This window comes from Bombina bombina, chromosome 5 (assembly GCF_027579735.1).
Source record: "Bombina bombina isolate aBomBom1 chromosome 5, aBomBom1.pri, whole genome shotgun sequence".
Classification (NCBI taxonomy): Eukaryota; Metazoa; Chordata; class Amphibia; order Anura; family Bombinatoridae; genus Bombina; species Bombina bombina.
Window position 1 is genome coordinate 26070376 of NC_069503.1, and position 14402 is coordinate 26084777.

The window sequence follows — 14402 nt, forward strand, 5'->3', positions numbered from 1 at the left end:
TGAACCCAATTTTTTTCTTTCACGATTCAGATAGAGCATGCAATTTTAAGCAACTTTCTAGTTTACTCCTATTATCAATTTTTCTTCATTTTCTTGCTATCATTTTAAAAGCAGGAATGTAAATCTTAGCAGCTAGACCATTTTAGGTTCAGCACCATGGATAGCACTTGCTTATTGGAGGCTTACATTTATCCACCAATAAGCAAGCATAACCTAGGTTCTCAAAAAAATGGGCCAGCTCCTATGCATACCATTCCTGCATTCCTGCTTTTTAAATAAAGATAGCAAGAGAAAGAAAAATTGATAATAGGAGTAAATTAGAAAGTTTTTTTTAAAATTGCATGCTCTCTCTGAATCATGAAAGAAAAAAAGAAAATTTATGCTTACCTGATAAATTTATTTCTTTTTTGACACGATGAGTCCACGGATCATCTTAATTACTAATGGGATATTCACCTCCTGGTCAGCAGGAGGCGGCAAAGAGCACCACAGCAGAGCTGTTAAATAGCTCCTCCCCTCCCTCCCACTCCAGTCATTTGACCGAAGTTAAGGAAAGGAAAAGCCAAGGTGCAGAGGTGTCTGAAGTTTATATTAACCAACAACCTGTCTTACAAGAACAGGGCAGGCCGTGGACTCCTCGTGTCAAAAAATAAATAAATTTATCAGGTAAGCATAAATTTTCTTTTCTTTTTTAAGACATGATGAGTCCACGGATCATCTTAATTACTAATGGGATCCAATACCCAAGCTAGAGTACACAGATGATACAGGAGGGACAAGACAGGGCACCTAAACGGAAGGCACCACTGCTTGAAAAACCTTTCTCCAAAAAGCGGCCTCAGCCGAGGCAAATGTGTCAAATTTGTAGAATTTTTAAAAAGTGTGCAGAGAGGACCAAGTTGCAGCCTTGCAAAACTGTTCCACAGAAGCTTCATTTTTGAATGCCGTTGAGGAAGCAACAGCCCTCGTGGAATGAGCCGTAACCTCTTCAGCCAAAAAAAAAGAGAAGCAGCCGTAGCTTTCTGTCCCTTTCGTTTTCCTGAGAAAATCACAAACAAAGAAGAAGACTGACGAAAGTCCTTAGTCACCTGCAAGTAAAAACTTTAAAGCACGGACCACATCCAAATTGTGCAGAAGTCGTTACTTCTGAGAAGAAGGATTAGGACACAGAGAATGAACAACAATCTCCTGATTAATTTTCCGATCAGAAACAACCTTAGGAAGAATTCCTAATTTTGTACGTAAAACCACCTTGTCTGAATGGAAAATAAGGTAAGGAGACTCATACTGCAATGCCGAGAGCTCTGATACTCTTCGAGCAGAAGAAATAGCAACAAGAAATTAAACTTTCCAAGATAACAACTTAATATCTAAGGAATGCATAGGCTCAAACGGAGCCCCTTGTGAAACTTTGAGAACTAAATTAAGACTCTTGAGGAGGAGTAACTGGTTTGAACACAGGCCTGATCCTGACCAAGGCCTGACAAAATGATTGTATATCTGGGACATCCGCCAGACGTTTGTGTAACAAAATAGATAAGGCCGAGATTTGACCCTTTAGGGAACTCGTCGATAAACCCTTCTACAAACTCTCTTGGAGAAAAGACAAAATTCTAGGAATCCTAACTATACTCCATGAGTAGCCCTGGGATTCACACCAATAGAGATATTTATGCCAAATCTTATGGTAAATCCTTTTAGTTACAGGCTTACGAGCCTGAATCATGGTCTCTATGACCGAATCAGAAAACCCCCGCTTGGATAAAATTAAGCGTTTAATCTCCAGGCAGTCAGCTTCAGAGAAACTAGATTTGGGTGAAGGAAGGGCCCTTGAATCAGAAGGTCCTTCCTCAGCGGAAGTCTCCAAGGCAGCAGAGATGTCATCCCTACCAGATATGCATACCAAATCCTGTGAGGCCAGGCCGTTGCTATGAGGATCACAGAGGCCCTCTCCTGTTTGTTTCAAGCAATTACCCGAGGAAGAAGAGCAAACTGAGGAAATAAGTATGCTAGACTGAACCGCCAAGGAACCGCCAGAGCATAAATCAGTTCTGCCTGGGGGTCCATGGACCTCGACCCGTATCTTGGAAGCTTGGCATTCTGTCAAGATGCCTTGAGATCCAATTCCAGCTGATTCCACCTGAGAATCAGGTTGGAAAACACTTTCGGATGGAGCTCCCACTCCCCCGGATGAAAGGTCTGCCTGCTCAAGAAATCCGCCTCCCAATTGTCTACCCCTGGGATGTGGATTGCCGACAGGCAACAAGAGTGGGCCTCCACCCAATGGATTATTTTGGTTACCTCTGTCATCGCTAAGGAACTCCTCGTTCCTCCCTGATGACTGATGTAAGCCACTGAAGTTATGTTGTCTGACTGGAACCTGATAAACTTGACCGTGGCTAACTGAGGCCAGGCCAGGAGAGCATTGTAGATAGCTCTCAGTTCCAGAATGTTTATAGGAAGAATAGACTCTGACTGAGTCCAAACTCCCTGAGCCTTTAGGGAGCCCCAGACTGCTCCCCACCCCAGAAGGCTGGCGTCTGTTGTTACAATCACCCAAGATGGTCTGCAAAAGCAGGTTCCCTGGGAAAGATGATCCAGAGACAACCACCATTAAGAGAATTCCTGGTCTCCTGGTCCAGAGTTATTCGAGGAGACAAGTCCGCATAGTCTCTGTTCCATTGACTGAGCATGCTTAACTGCAGAGGTCTGAGGTGGAACCGAGCAAATGGGATGATGTCCATTGCCGCTACCATCAGCCCGATTACCTCCATACACTGAGCCACTGACGGCCGGGAAGTAGACTGAAGGACTAGGCAAGTATCGATAATCTTTGATTTCCTGACCTGTGTCAGAAAAATCTTCATAGACAGGGAGTTTATTATTGTTCCCAAGAAGGTGACCCTTGCGTCTGAAACTCTTTTCCAAATTTACCTTCCACCCGTGAGTTCTCAGGAAAGATAACACTATGTCGGTGTGGGATCTTTCTTGCTGAAAAGATGGCACCTGGACAAGAATGCCGTCCAAATAAGGTGCCACCCCAATACCAAGAGACCGAAGGACAGCCAACAGAGACCCTAGAACCTTTGTGAAAATTCTGGGAGCAGTGGCCAGCCTGAAAGGAAGAGCTATGAACTGGAAGTGCTTGTCCTGGAAGGCAAACCTTAGGAACTTGTGATGATCCCTGTGAATCGGAACATGAAGGTACTCGTCCTTTAAATCCACAGTTGTCATAAATTGACCCTCCTGGATTAAGGGAAGAATGGAACAAATAGTTTCCATCTTGAAGGGCGGAACCCTTAGAAATTTGTTTAGACTCTTGAGGTCTAGAATTGGTCTAAAGGTTCCCTCCTTTTTGGGATCCACAAACAGATTGGAATAAAAACCCTGACCCTGTTCCAGCACTGGAACAGGAACAATCACTCCCATTCAGAGTGTTGAATAACTTTAACCCCAGTACTGGTTTTAACTTCAGGAGACTTCCATTGGGGGAGGTGCTATGCAGTACACCTGCAAAACTGCGCTGCGAGAGGACGCTGATTCAATGCTCCCCACTCCAAGCCGCTTGCCCTGGAGAGATTGAAGGGCTGATGTGTGGCGCTCTGCGAGTCTATGACCCACCCGAGTACTGGAGTCTTCCTTAGCCGAATTAGCTGGCAATTCATTGCTGAGTATTTTTAACTTTTCCTGGGGTACCACCCCGCAAGCTGCTGTAAGGAGGGAAGCGGCTCGAAAGCACTCTCCCACTGACAGAGACGCCGGTATATCCATCCGACAATTGTCTAGCTGCCAAGAAGTGGCCGATGTGCAGGGTTGGAACAGCGGCTTTAGGGCTCAGGCTCTTTCAGGTACAGGAGAAGATACAGAGGGCTTACAACCCGGCTTTCGACCAGCTGATCGATAGTGCAGGATCAGGACGTGCAGCCGAGCAACACAGCTGAGTCCCGGATAACATAGCGGTATCACCTGAGATCGGCCGCCAAGTTTTTGTTATCCCTTAATTCTGTTGGTTACCTGTGTAGCGGCCCCCCCTGGGGAAAAAAGGGGAGGCGTACACTCCAAGGTTTGACCAAGCATTGCCCGAGGAAATCCAGTGCCCGCATTTGATCGGCTGTAGGAGTCTTAACCGCTGGCTGCATCCCAGTTGCTGTGGGGGATCGCAGGGGGATGAGCACGTAGTGGCAGATGTAGATGTGATCTCCTGCCCCCAACAGCTTACAGGTACTGTCTTGTTTATCCTGATCCACGCTAGTGGTATAATCTTGGCCACATTGCTGTTGAGTTATGGACTGAGCATGAGTCCGATGTTATGCTTATCTACTATCTGAGTATAGTTAAAGTGAATGTCAAGTCACTTTCACCACTCTTCCTCATCTTGTTAATTACCTAAAATAAACGTTAGTTTAAGTCATAATTTTTTTATAATTTAAGACTAAAACCATAATCGAAGGATTTATAACCCTACTTCGCTTACTTTTTTCCTCCGCCCGCCATCTTGTCCCTCGTATCTAATTTGATTGACATTGCCTTTAACGAATTATAGCTCATACCCCGTGGCGTCCAGCCCCTTTTTGCACACGTAACGCGATCAAACTGCGCATGCGTTCACATGTAGCGCATGCACAAACAATTCCTAACACCTAACGCATGCGCAATGTCTATCTACCTGTCAACTGCGGTCTGCGATCCCCGCCGTAATCCCTAATAAAGTGTTTAACCGCTAAACCACCGCTCCCGGACCCTGCCGCCACCTACAATAAAAGTATAACCCCCTAATGTGATACCCCTACACCGTCGCCAGCTATATTACATACCCCCTAATGTGAGCTCCTACCCCGCCGCCATCTACATTATCTACCCCCTAATGTGAGCCCCTTACACCGCCGCCAGCTACATTACACTACCCGCTATTGTGAGCCCCTACCCCGCTGCCATCTACGGTAGCTGGGGTAGATGGCGGCGGGGTAGCTAAGGTAGATGGGGCGGGGTCCGGGAGCAGCAGTTTAGGGGTTAATAACTTTGTTAGGTGGCGGCGCAAAACGCATGCGCAAATTGTTGTCTCCTCGGGAGCACGCTTCAAGCCTACGTAAGAGAGCAGGAGGGACTGCTCTATAAGCAATACCGGAAGTCAAGGATGGGAGGAGTTGGCGTTGAAGACGTAGATAAGTTATAAATTAAATTATAATATCACAAGATGCTTATTTTCTAAAATAAATATTGCGGTTTACATTGCAAGTATATTAGGAATGAATAATGTTCATTAGAAAGCATATAATTTACATTCACTTTAAGAGCGGGGAAAAGCTCCCTCCTGCACAGGAATTGTCTGTCTGCCCAAGAAAGGGACAAGGAAAAGGAAAGGGAAGGAGAAAGAAAGAGGAATAATAGGATATTGTGACAATCTGTCTCTTGATTCATATTGGTTAGATTGGAGGCTAGCTGATCTGTAAACTGCCTTGCTAACCCAGTAGACAGAACGTTCATCTATTTGACTCTGGACACTTGATACATTATAACATCAAATAATTGCACAGTTTATAGTAATTGGGAGATATTTATACAAGTAGTATATATAATCAAGCTGAAACTTGTGGGTGTCTCCCGTGTTTGCTCTGTGTTCATGTGGATTTGGTTATATGACAAATATTAGAATCTTACAAAGGAACCCGCTAAAACAGTGGTCATAATTTTACTGTTAACTAGAGTCTTTATATTTTTAAAGGGGTAATAGAAAGTAACTTTGCTTTCATTATTTGAACCGGTAGATATATCCTGCCTAGCAGGTGTTATGGTCTTTATTTTCACACACTAACTAGGTGCATCCAATTTTTTGTGCTCCTTTACGGAAAGGGCATCTATAAGAAGCACACTAGAGTGCTAATTCACTTTTTCAGGCAGATACACCCGTCTTCACATTTCACTTTTTTTTTTTCTTACACCCTCATTCATATTGTTCTCTGGAAGAAAGAGAGAGGATTTTTAGAGTGTCCACACACCACAACAGGCTGACTTTTTTTCACACAATTCACATATTTTTTCTCTTTATTGTGTGTTTTCTTATTTTATTTTTTTCTTTCTCTGAATATAGGAGACCTAGGATAATACACATTAATTTAAGTTTTGAACCAAAGGGAGGGTTGGAGGGAAGGAGACCAAGAGAAGGATAGGATTTTGTTGGTCCGCGGCTCCCCCTCCCCCTATCTTTTTCCTTTCATACACACCTTATCAATAAAAACATTTTTTTGTTTTGTTTGTTTCTTGTATGGATAGATTCATTACACAAGCTAAAGCTTCTTCACCCAGAATCCCTGTTAAAGGTAAAGATAAAAAAATAGGCCGGGGGAGGCTAGTTTAAATGGTTCTAATGAGGTATTGCCAAATATATGTGATACTCAGATGCTAATTACTCATTTAACAGATTTATTTACGCCACAATTTGAGATCATTAAGACCGAGCTAGGCTCAATCTCTACAGTAATATCTAATCTCTCTTCAGAAGTCAAACAATTCTCTAATAGAATGTTGGAGGTGGAGAATAGAGTTTCGGAGGTAGAAGACCAAGTTAATGCGCAAGGGGATATTATAACCAGACAGAAATCTAAAATTGCTAACCTACAAATGCGTCTGGATCGATCCTCCAGACGCATTTAAATTCCCCTAAGACCGGGGAATTTAAGGATTTACTTCAATTTACATCATGTATATTACCACAGGCTCTATGTTTTCCTCAGCAGAAGCTCCCAATTGCTATAGAGAGAGCTCATAGAACGGGTTCCAAAAAATTCCAGGATGAAGGTTCTCACCAAAATAGGATGTGCATTTTTAGAGTCTTGAATTTTCAAGATAAGATCGAATTTTTGAGATTATTTAAAAAAAGAAGTGATCCACTTGTATATGGGAATAACAGAATTTTGTTTCAGGATTATTCTGTAGAAACCTCCTCGAAAAGGAAGTTAATGGCACCGTTCTGTTCACAACTTATTAGCAAAGGCTTTAATGCTTCGATGGTTTATCCTGCCAGTATAATTGTTGAACATAACAGTGACAGAAAAACCTATCGAGAGGTGGGGGAGATAAAAAAATGTATTAATGACAAATAACTGTATGTCTAGCTTCTTCAGTTTTTTTTTTTTTTTAAGGATCAAATGGAGGGAGTAGTAGGACCCAAAGTGTTATGCTTTTTCTTGGGTCTATTTTTAGGGCTGAACTATGCATCTCTTCTTTATATTGTGGTTTCTCCCTTTTGCATTTTCCCCCTTTTTTTTCCTCCCTTTTCTTTTTCCATCCCTTTTCCCTCCCCTCCTCCCCCCTCCGGACCCGCGAAGGGAATGCGTTCTTAATTGTTTTTAAGAGCCGTTAGTGGATATTAAACTTTTATCTTGGAATGTAGGAGGGATTGTCTCTCCCATGAAACGTAAATTGATTATTAAGTTATTGGCTAAACAGAAACCAGACATTGTTTTTATTCAAGAGACTCATCTTACAGAACAGGAGGCTGCAAAGCTTAAGACAAAATGGGTAGGGGAAGTAATTGCTTCTTCTTCTAGCAGAAGAAAATGTGGCGTAGCAATCTTGATTAGCAAATCTCTTGGCTACAAGATCTTACGGGTAGAGACAGATTCCGCTGCTAGGTTTATTATATTACAAATTATTATTAACAATATTAAATTTATTCTCTACAATGTTTACGGTCCAAATAAATTTTCCAGTGAGTTCTGGGAGAATATTAAAGTCAAACTTTTTCCTCATATAAAAGAGAATCTTATACTGGGTGGAGACTTTAATATGACTCTATGCCCTGAAGTAGACAGATTTTCACAGAAAAATCTTCCAGAGATTAGGAGAAGCTCAAAATATTTTGCTAGACTCTGCCAGAAACTGCATGTTATTGATATATGGCGGTGCCATAATCCCAATTTATTGTGTTTCACGTGTGAATCTAAATAACATAGGATATTTGCTCAAATTGACTTATTTCTAATCTCTGAATCACTATCGATTTGTAAAACAGATATGTGCTAAAAGGTAAGTAGAAGGAGCGCCTAAACGAAGGCCAGGTCTAATACGAGGGAAATCGTGAGATACAAAAATCTGTGGGAACCAGTAAGTGACAATGAAAATGATGTGACGCTGGTTGCAATGAATAAACACCAATATGTAGCCAATAAAATTTAAATATAATTCGAATATAAATATAAAAACAAGTTAAGGTGGCAAACTACATTTAAAAGATAATAACAATCTTAATAACAAATTTTACATGGATCCATGTCACAATTAAAATTAAAAATTAAAAACAACAAATAGACAAATGTAAGGTTAAGAACAATAATTGTGGATTAAAATAGGAAAGAAAGGGGCAAAGGAACACAATCCAATGCGGTATAAAAAAGGAGGGTACACAACAAACTGCATGTTATTGATATATGGCGGTGCCATAATCCCGATTTATTGTGTTTCACGTGTGAATCTAAATCACATAGGACATTTGCTCAAATTGACTTATTTCTAATCTCTGAATCACTATCGATTTGTAAAACAGAGGCAGGAATTGGAGAAATCTTGATCTCGGACCACTCAACCATATCCTTGACACTAAAGTGTCATGATAGCTCTAAATTTAAAATTCGTAGGGCATTTTTTTTACCCACGTCATCTTTATAACAACCCTAGGTTTGTACACTGGGTGAAACAGACTTGGAAGGATTACTGTACCCGCAATATATCTTATCTTCATAAGATTGAAACTTTCTGGGAGGCATCAAAAGCCGTCCTTCGAGGCGAAATTATGACATACATATTAGGAACAAGAAACAACGGGCTAGAGACTTACAATTAAATAATCAGGTCAAAAATGCCTATAAGAATTTTTGTAGAGACCGCTCTAACAGTAGTTGGAACAAGTATATAGATCATAGAAAGGAGAGGGATATATTCTTGGCACAAAAAGATCTAGAGGAAGAGACTAAAATTAATTTATATTTTAGGAGTTTTCATGGTAGCTCAGCTAAAAACCTGGCTAAATTGGTTAAAGTAAGGAAAAAGAAGAATTTTATTCCTAGTATCAAGGAGGGAAATAAAAGATATACTAACCCTGAGGAGATATGTGGAGTCTTTTTTAAATATTATAAGCAATTATACTCTAGGGGGGAATGTAATTTCACTAATCAAGAAAATTTATGGGATAAGATTATCTTACCTAAAATTCAGAAGGAGGAGTTAGAAGTTCTTAATGCCCCGATAACTATTGAAGAAATTTTTAAAGCCATTGACTTAGCCAAACTGAATAAATCCGCTGGCCCTGATGGGTTTCCAGCGGAATTTTATAAAAGTCTAGCGGAAGATATAACCCCAGCTTTAGAGAAATTGTACAATAGTTATTATGTCTCTGATAATCCAATCTAAGTTTTTTTGCAGCAGCAAATATTTCATTAATACTAAAAAAAGGGAAGAACCCAGAAGACCCAGCTTCATACAGGCCAATTTCAGTGCTCAACGCGGATTATAACATTTTTAACATCGATCATTGCCCGTAGACTTGCATGTTGTTTGGATAAACTCATCCATCCCGACCAGGTTGGATTTATGAAAACGCGAAACCCTACCAAGAACATTCGGAGACTGACCACTCTGGTAGACTATATTTGGAACAGTGACCAGTTTAGAGAGAAAAGCGACTTACAGGATATAGCGGTTCTCACCCTAGATGCAGTCAAGGCTTTTGACAGCATCGCTTGGTCACATCTGTTTATGACTCTAGCGAAATTTGGCTTTGCAAATAATTTTGTGCACTTTGTCCGGAAAATTCATTGGGACCGGAAAATTCATTGGGACCCAGTTTCATTTCTGATTGTTAATCGTATGTTCTCTCCTAAGATAATTTTAGAGAGGGGGACAAGACAGGGATGTCCCCTCTCACCTCTTTTGTTTAATATCGCCCTTGAGCCGCTTGCAACCAGGCTGAGAGAAATCTTGCCTGGGATTCCGGCACTAGCTCAAAACTTAAAAGTATTACTTTACGCGAATGATATCTTAATATGTTTACAAAATACCAGGGAGACAATCCCTAAGGTCATAAGTACCTTGGAGGAATTTAGCTCCTTCGCGGGATATAAGTCCAATTTGGATAAAAGCGAATTTATGTGACTAGGTAAACATAATAATGAACAAAACAATTTAATGTTTCGTACAGTTACCGCCATAAAATATTTGGGGCTGGAGATTCATAAAAACCCTAAACACTGGTATTCAGCGAATTTTGGTGCGATTTTTCAAAAAATCAAAGAAGACCTGGATCTATGGCTTGCTTTTCCGTTATCAATCACAGCATCCATTAATTTGATTAAAACCATAATTTTCCCACAGATTCTTTATCCTATGCAAAATTTGCCATTAATCTTACTAAACAAAGATATATGCAAATTGAACTCTTGGTTTTCTAAATTTATCTGGAAACAAAAAAAATTGCGTACATCACTGGATAGACTCTCACAAAAAACTTCAAATGCTGGTTTAGCCCTTCCTAACATTAGATTTTACAATCTTGCTTCACTTGTTAAGATAGCTATGGATTCGTTAGCTCAAACTAATAGGGTTGCTTCTCTTGACTTCGAATCCCAGTTGACGGATCCATGGTCATTGAAGGCTCTTTTACACTGCTCAATACATAAACTTCCTCGGAAAGTTTCTATCTTACAGTCTTTTAGAAACCCGATTTGTGCATGGCAAAAGTTTTGTCACATATTAAAAATTGATCCTTTACTCTCCGACTTCCCACCTATCAGGGGTAACCCGCTTTTTATTCCAGGAATAGACCAAAAAGTATTCCAAGAATGGCAGGACAAAGGTCTCAAGGATATTTATCAGTTACTGAGTGATCAATGTCAGATTCTATCTTGGGAAGTGATTTCTTTAAAATTTTCCCTGAATATGGGGAATTGTTTTGCATACCTCCAAATACGTCATTATGTCAGCTCTCAAAGCTGGTACTCCTCAACTTGGTCTGAGTGGTCCGAGGTCAAGATCTGTATCCAAAAATTTATAGCTGGAGATACATCAATCTCCCTTATTTATGATATTATGCTCACTAAACAGGGCATACTGGCGGGGGGAAAAATTAGTTAATTCTTGGCGCCCTTACATCCCTATGATTGATCAGGAGAAGATTTCCCATAGTCTTGAGATGGTAGTCAGTTACCCTATATCAGAAAGCTGGAAAGAATCTCATGTCAAATTAATGAATAAATTCTATTTATCGCCTCTTAGGTTAGCTAAATTCTATCCTCTAAAAGTACCTGATTGCCCGCGTTGCTCATATGGTAAAGCTGATCTCATGCATATGATATGGCACTGCCCCAAAATAAAACAACTCTGGCAGAAAATTCAATATTGGTTCAATAGACTCTATAATGGGGCTTACTCGTTTTCCATGGAAGATATAGTCTGTTTGGTTCTTAATCCCAGGACAGATTCAAAAATTCGGATCTTAAACACCATTATACTTATTGTTAGATATAATATTTTTAAATCCTGGATCGCTAAGTGTGCTCCCAGCCTAGGGTTAATTCTTAAAGGGATACAATCCCAAATTATATATGAATCTTTTCATTTATCCCAGGCTTCGGAAAAAAGAATTAAAACATTTTTGGTAGAGTGGGCACCTATCATTAAGACTTACCCATTACAGCTCCAGCAGCGGATTCTGTCTCCATTTGTCTCCTCTATCAGCTACAATTCATAAGGTAGTTCCTTGCGGGCCTGGAGGTCCCTTCTTCCTTTTCCCATCTTGTCCCCCCTTTTTTTTTTTTTTTTTTCTTGGTCGCTGTTTCACTTTATTTTTTACTATTAGATTTATAGGGGAAAAAAAATACATTGCCATTTAATTTTATCGTTTAATGTTTCTCCAGGATGGAAATACATTTAAACTTGCAGATTGTATTTTTATGTTTTTCTTGGTGTTAAATTAATCGGATGATTATTTTCCTAACAGGCTTTATTCCGAGAAGGTATTCATTCTGTGTATTAAGCCCTATGTTATGACGAACGTCTGGACTCTTGTTTACTGTATTGTATGATGGCAATGTATAATAAAGAAATAAAAAAATAAAAAAAAAAGGAACAATCACTCCCAGGGCAGAGTTTATGCAATGTAAGAACGCCTCTCTCTGTGTCTGGTTTGCAGATAACTTTGAAAGTAGAAATCTGCCTCTGGAAGGAAAACTTTTGAACTCTAGTTTGTATCCCTGGGACACAATCTCTATTGCCCATGGATCCTGAACATCCTGAACCCAAACCGGAGTGAAGGAAAGTCTGCCCCCTACAAGATCCGGATCGGGGGCATGCCCTTCATGCTGTCTTGGATTCAATAGCAGGCTTCTTGGACTGCTTTCCCTTAATCCAAGACAGGTTAGGTCCCCATGCAGGTTTAGATTGTTCCTGCTTAGAGAAGGAAGAGGAAGAATTTCCTTTGAAGTTTCGAAAGGAACGAAAATTACTCTGTCTTCCTTTCTGTTTGTTTCTCTTATCTTGAGGAAGAAGATGACCCTTACCTCCTGTGATATCAGAGATAATTTCCGTTAGGCCAGGTCCAAACAAGGTCTTCCCCTTGTAAGGGATAGCCAGAAGCTTAGACTTTGAAGACACATCCGCAGACCAAAGTTTCAACAATAAAGCTCTGCGGGCTAGAATAGAGAAACCTGAAATCTTATCTCCCAGTTTAATAATTTGAAGGGAAACATCCGTAATAAAGGCAATGGCAAGCTTCAGAGCCTTTATCCTGTCCTGAATCTCTTCCAAGGAAGTCTCAGTCCTGAGAGACTCAGACAGAGCATCAAACCAATTGGCCGCTGTGCTAGTGACGGTAGCAATGCATGTAGCTGGTTGCCATTGCAGATCCTAGTGAACATAAATCTTCTTAAGTAGACCCTCTAACTTCTTATCCATAGGGTCCTTGAAAGCACAACTATCCTCTATGGGAATAGTAGTTCTCTTGGCTAAGGTGGAAACAGCCCCTTCCACCTTAGGAACTGTTTGCCAAACCTCCTTAAAAGAGAGTCAGCCATTGGAAACATCTTCTTGAAAATAGGAGAAGGAGAAAAAGGAATGCCTGGTCTCTCCCATTCCTTAGTAATAATCTTCGAAGCTCTCTTTGGCACTGGAAATACATCTGAGTAAGAAGGAACCTCAAAGTATCTGTCCAATTTACTAGACTTCTCAGGGATAACCACTACTGTGGAATCACAGTCATCCAAAGTAACCAAAACCTCCCTAAGCAATAGGCGGAGGTGTTCTAGTTTAAATCTAAAAGTTACAAACTTTGAATCCGTCAGAGGCAAAGCACTTTATGAATCCGAGATTTACCCCTCAGATACTACAGCAGTACCCTCCCTCTTCGTGTCCTCGGGAGGGTACCTCCGAAATTACCACAATGGCGTCAGAACTTACAGAATCTCTGGTTTACCTCTTATGTTTGCCCTGCAACATTGGAAAGGCAGACAATGCATCAGAAATTGTAGAAGACATGAGAGAAACTATGTCTTTTAAAGTAACTTCAGTGGGCGCCAGAGCAGAAGTGCAGGGCACTGCTTATGCGGGCGGTAAACTTTGGGACGCTTGAGGAGAAAGCTGCGGCATAACCCTTGAGCAGCATCCATTTTTGAAAAGTTTTGCTCAGAAAAAAATCTTTTCCCTATAATTTAAAGTCCTCTCAATACATGTGGGACAGAAAGGGATTGGTGGTTCCACATTAGCTTCAAAACACATGGAGCAAGAAACATTTTGTAAGGCCCCTTGGTCCATACTTATTCACAATTGACTTTTTTATATGATAAAAATTTTAAACCCAAAAGACATTACTGTCTCTTTAATTTCAAAGTGACCACTTTTTTACTTTAAGGCCTGTAAAGTTAATTTTGCTACCAAAATATGCCAAAAGAAAAAAAAACACCTCTGCACCCCAGCAACCGTGCTGAGGTGCTCCTACCTGACCGGAAAATGGGTGCCTGTGTATCCGCTCAGCGCTGCAGTAGCCAATTCTCATCCGTTGCATTGCAGTATTAACCTCAATCCGGAGCGCTACAGTACAGATTTCACAACCGGTGCTAGAAACGCATGCTCTACACAGACCATGCGTTTCAAAGCAGCACCTCAGAAAATGTGATCCTTTCTGGTTTCCCCCAGAAAATATATAAAGTAGCACTTACCTTAACTTCTGCCTGACAGCTAGGCAGCTCACAGGCTTAAGAGGTCCTCTCCCTCCCATTGACCTGTGGAAAAAAGGCATGCTGAGTAATCTTTTCCTCAGACTAAAGCATACAGGGCAGCAAAAATACATGGGAGGCACAGTGAGAATTATATCCCACAAGTTCCCATTGCTCTAAAGCCACCAAAGCTCTACCGAAGAG

At 40.7% G+C, this 14402-nt stretch overlaps 1 protein-coding gene across 1 annotated transcript in view; it reads right to left on the minus strand.

The window, feature by feature from the left end:
* Window positions 1-14402, minus strand: part of LOC128659731 (oocyte zinc finger protein XlCOF6-like) — a 665326-nt gene that overhangs the window by 6129 nt on the left and 644795 nt on the right. The window lies entirely within an intron of this gene.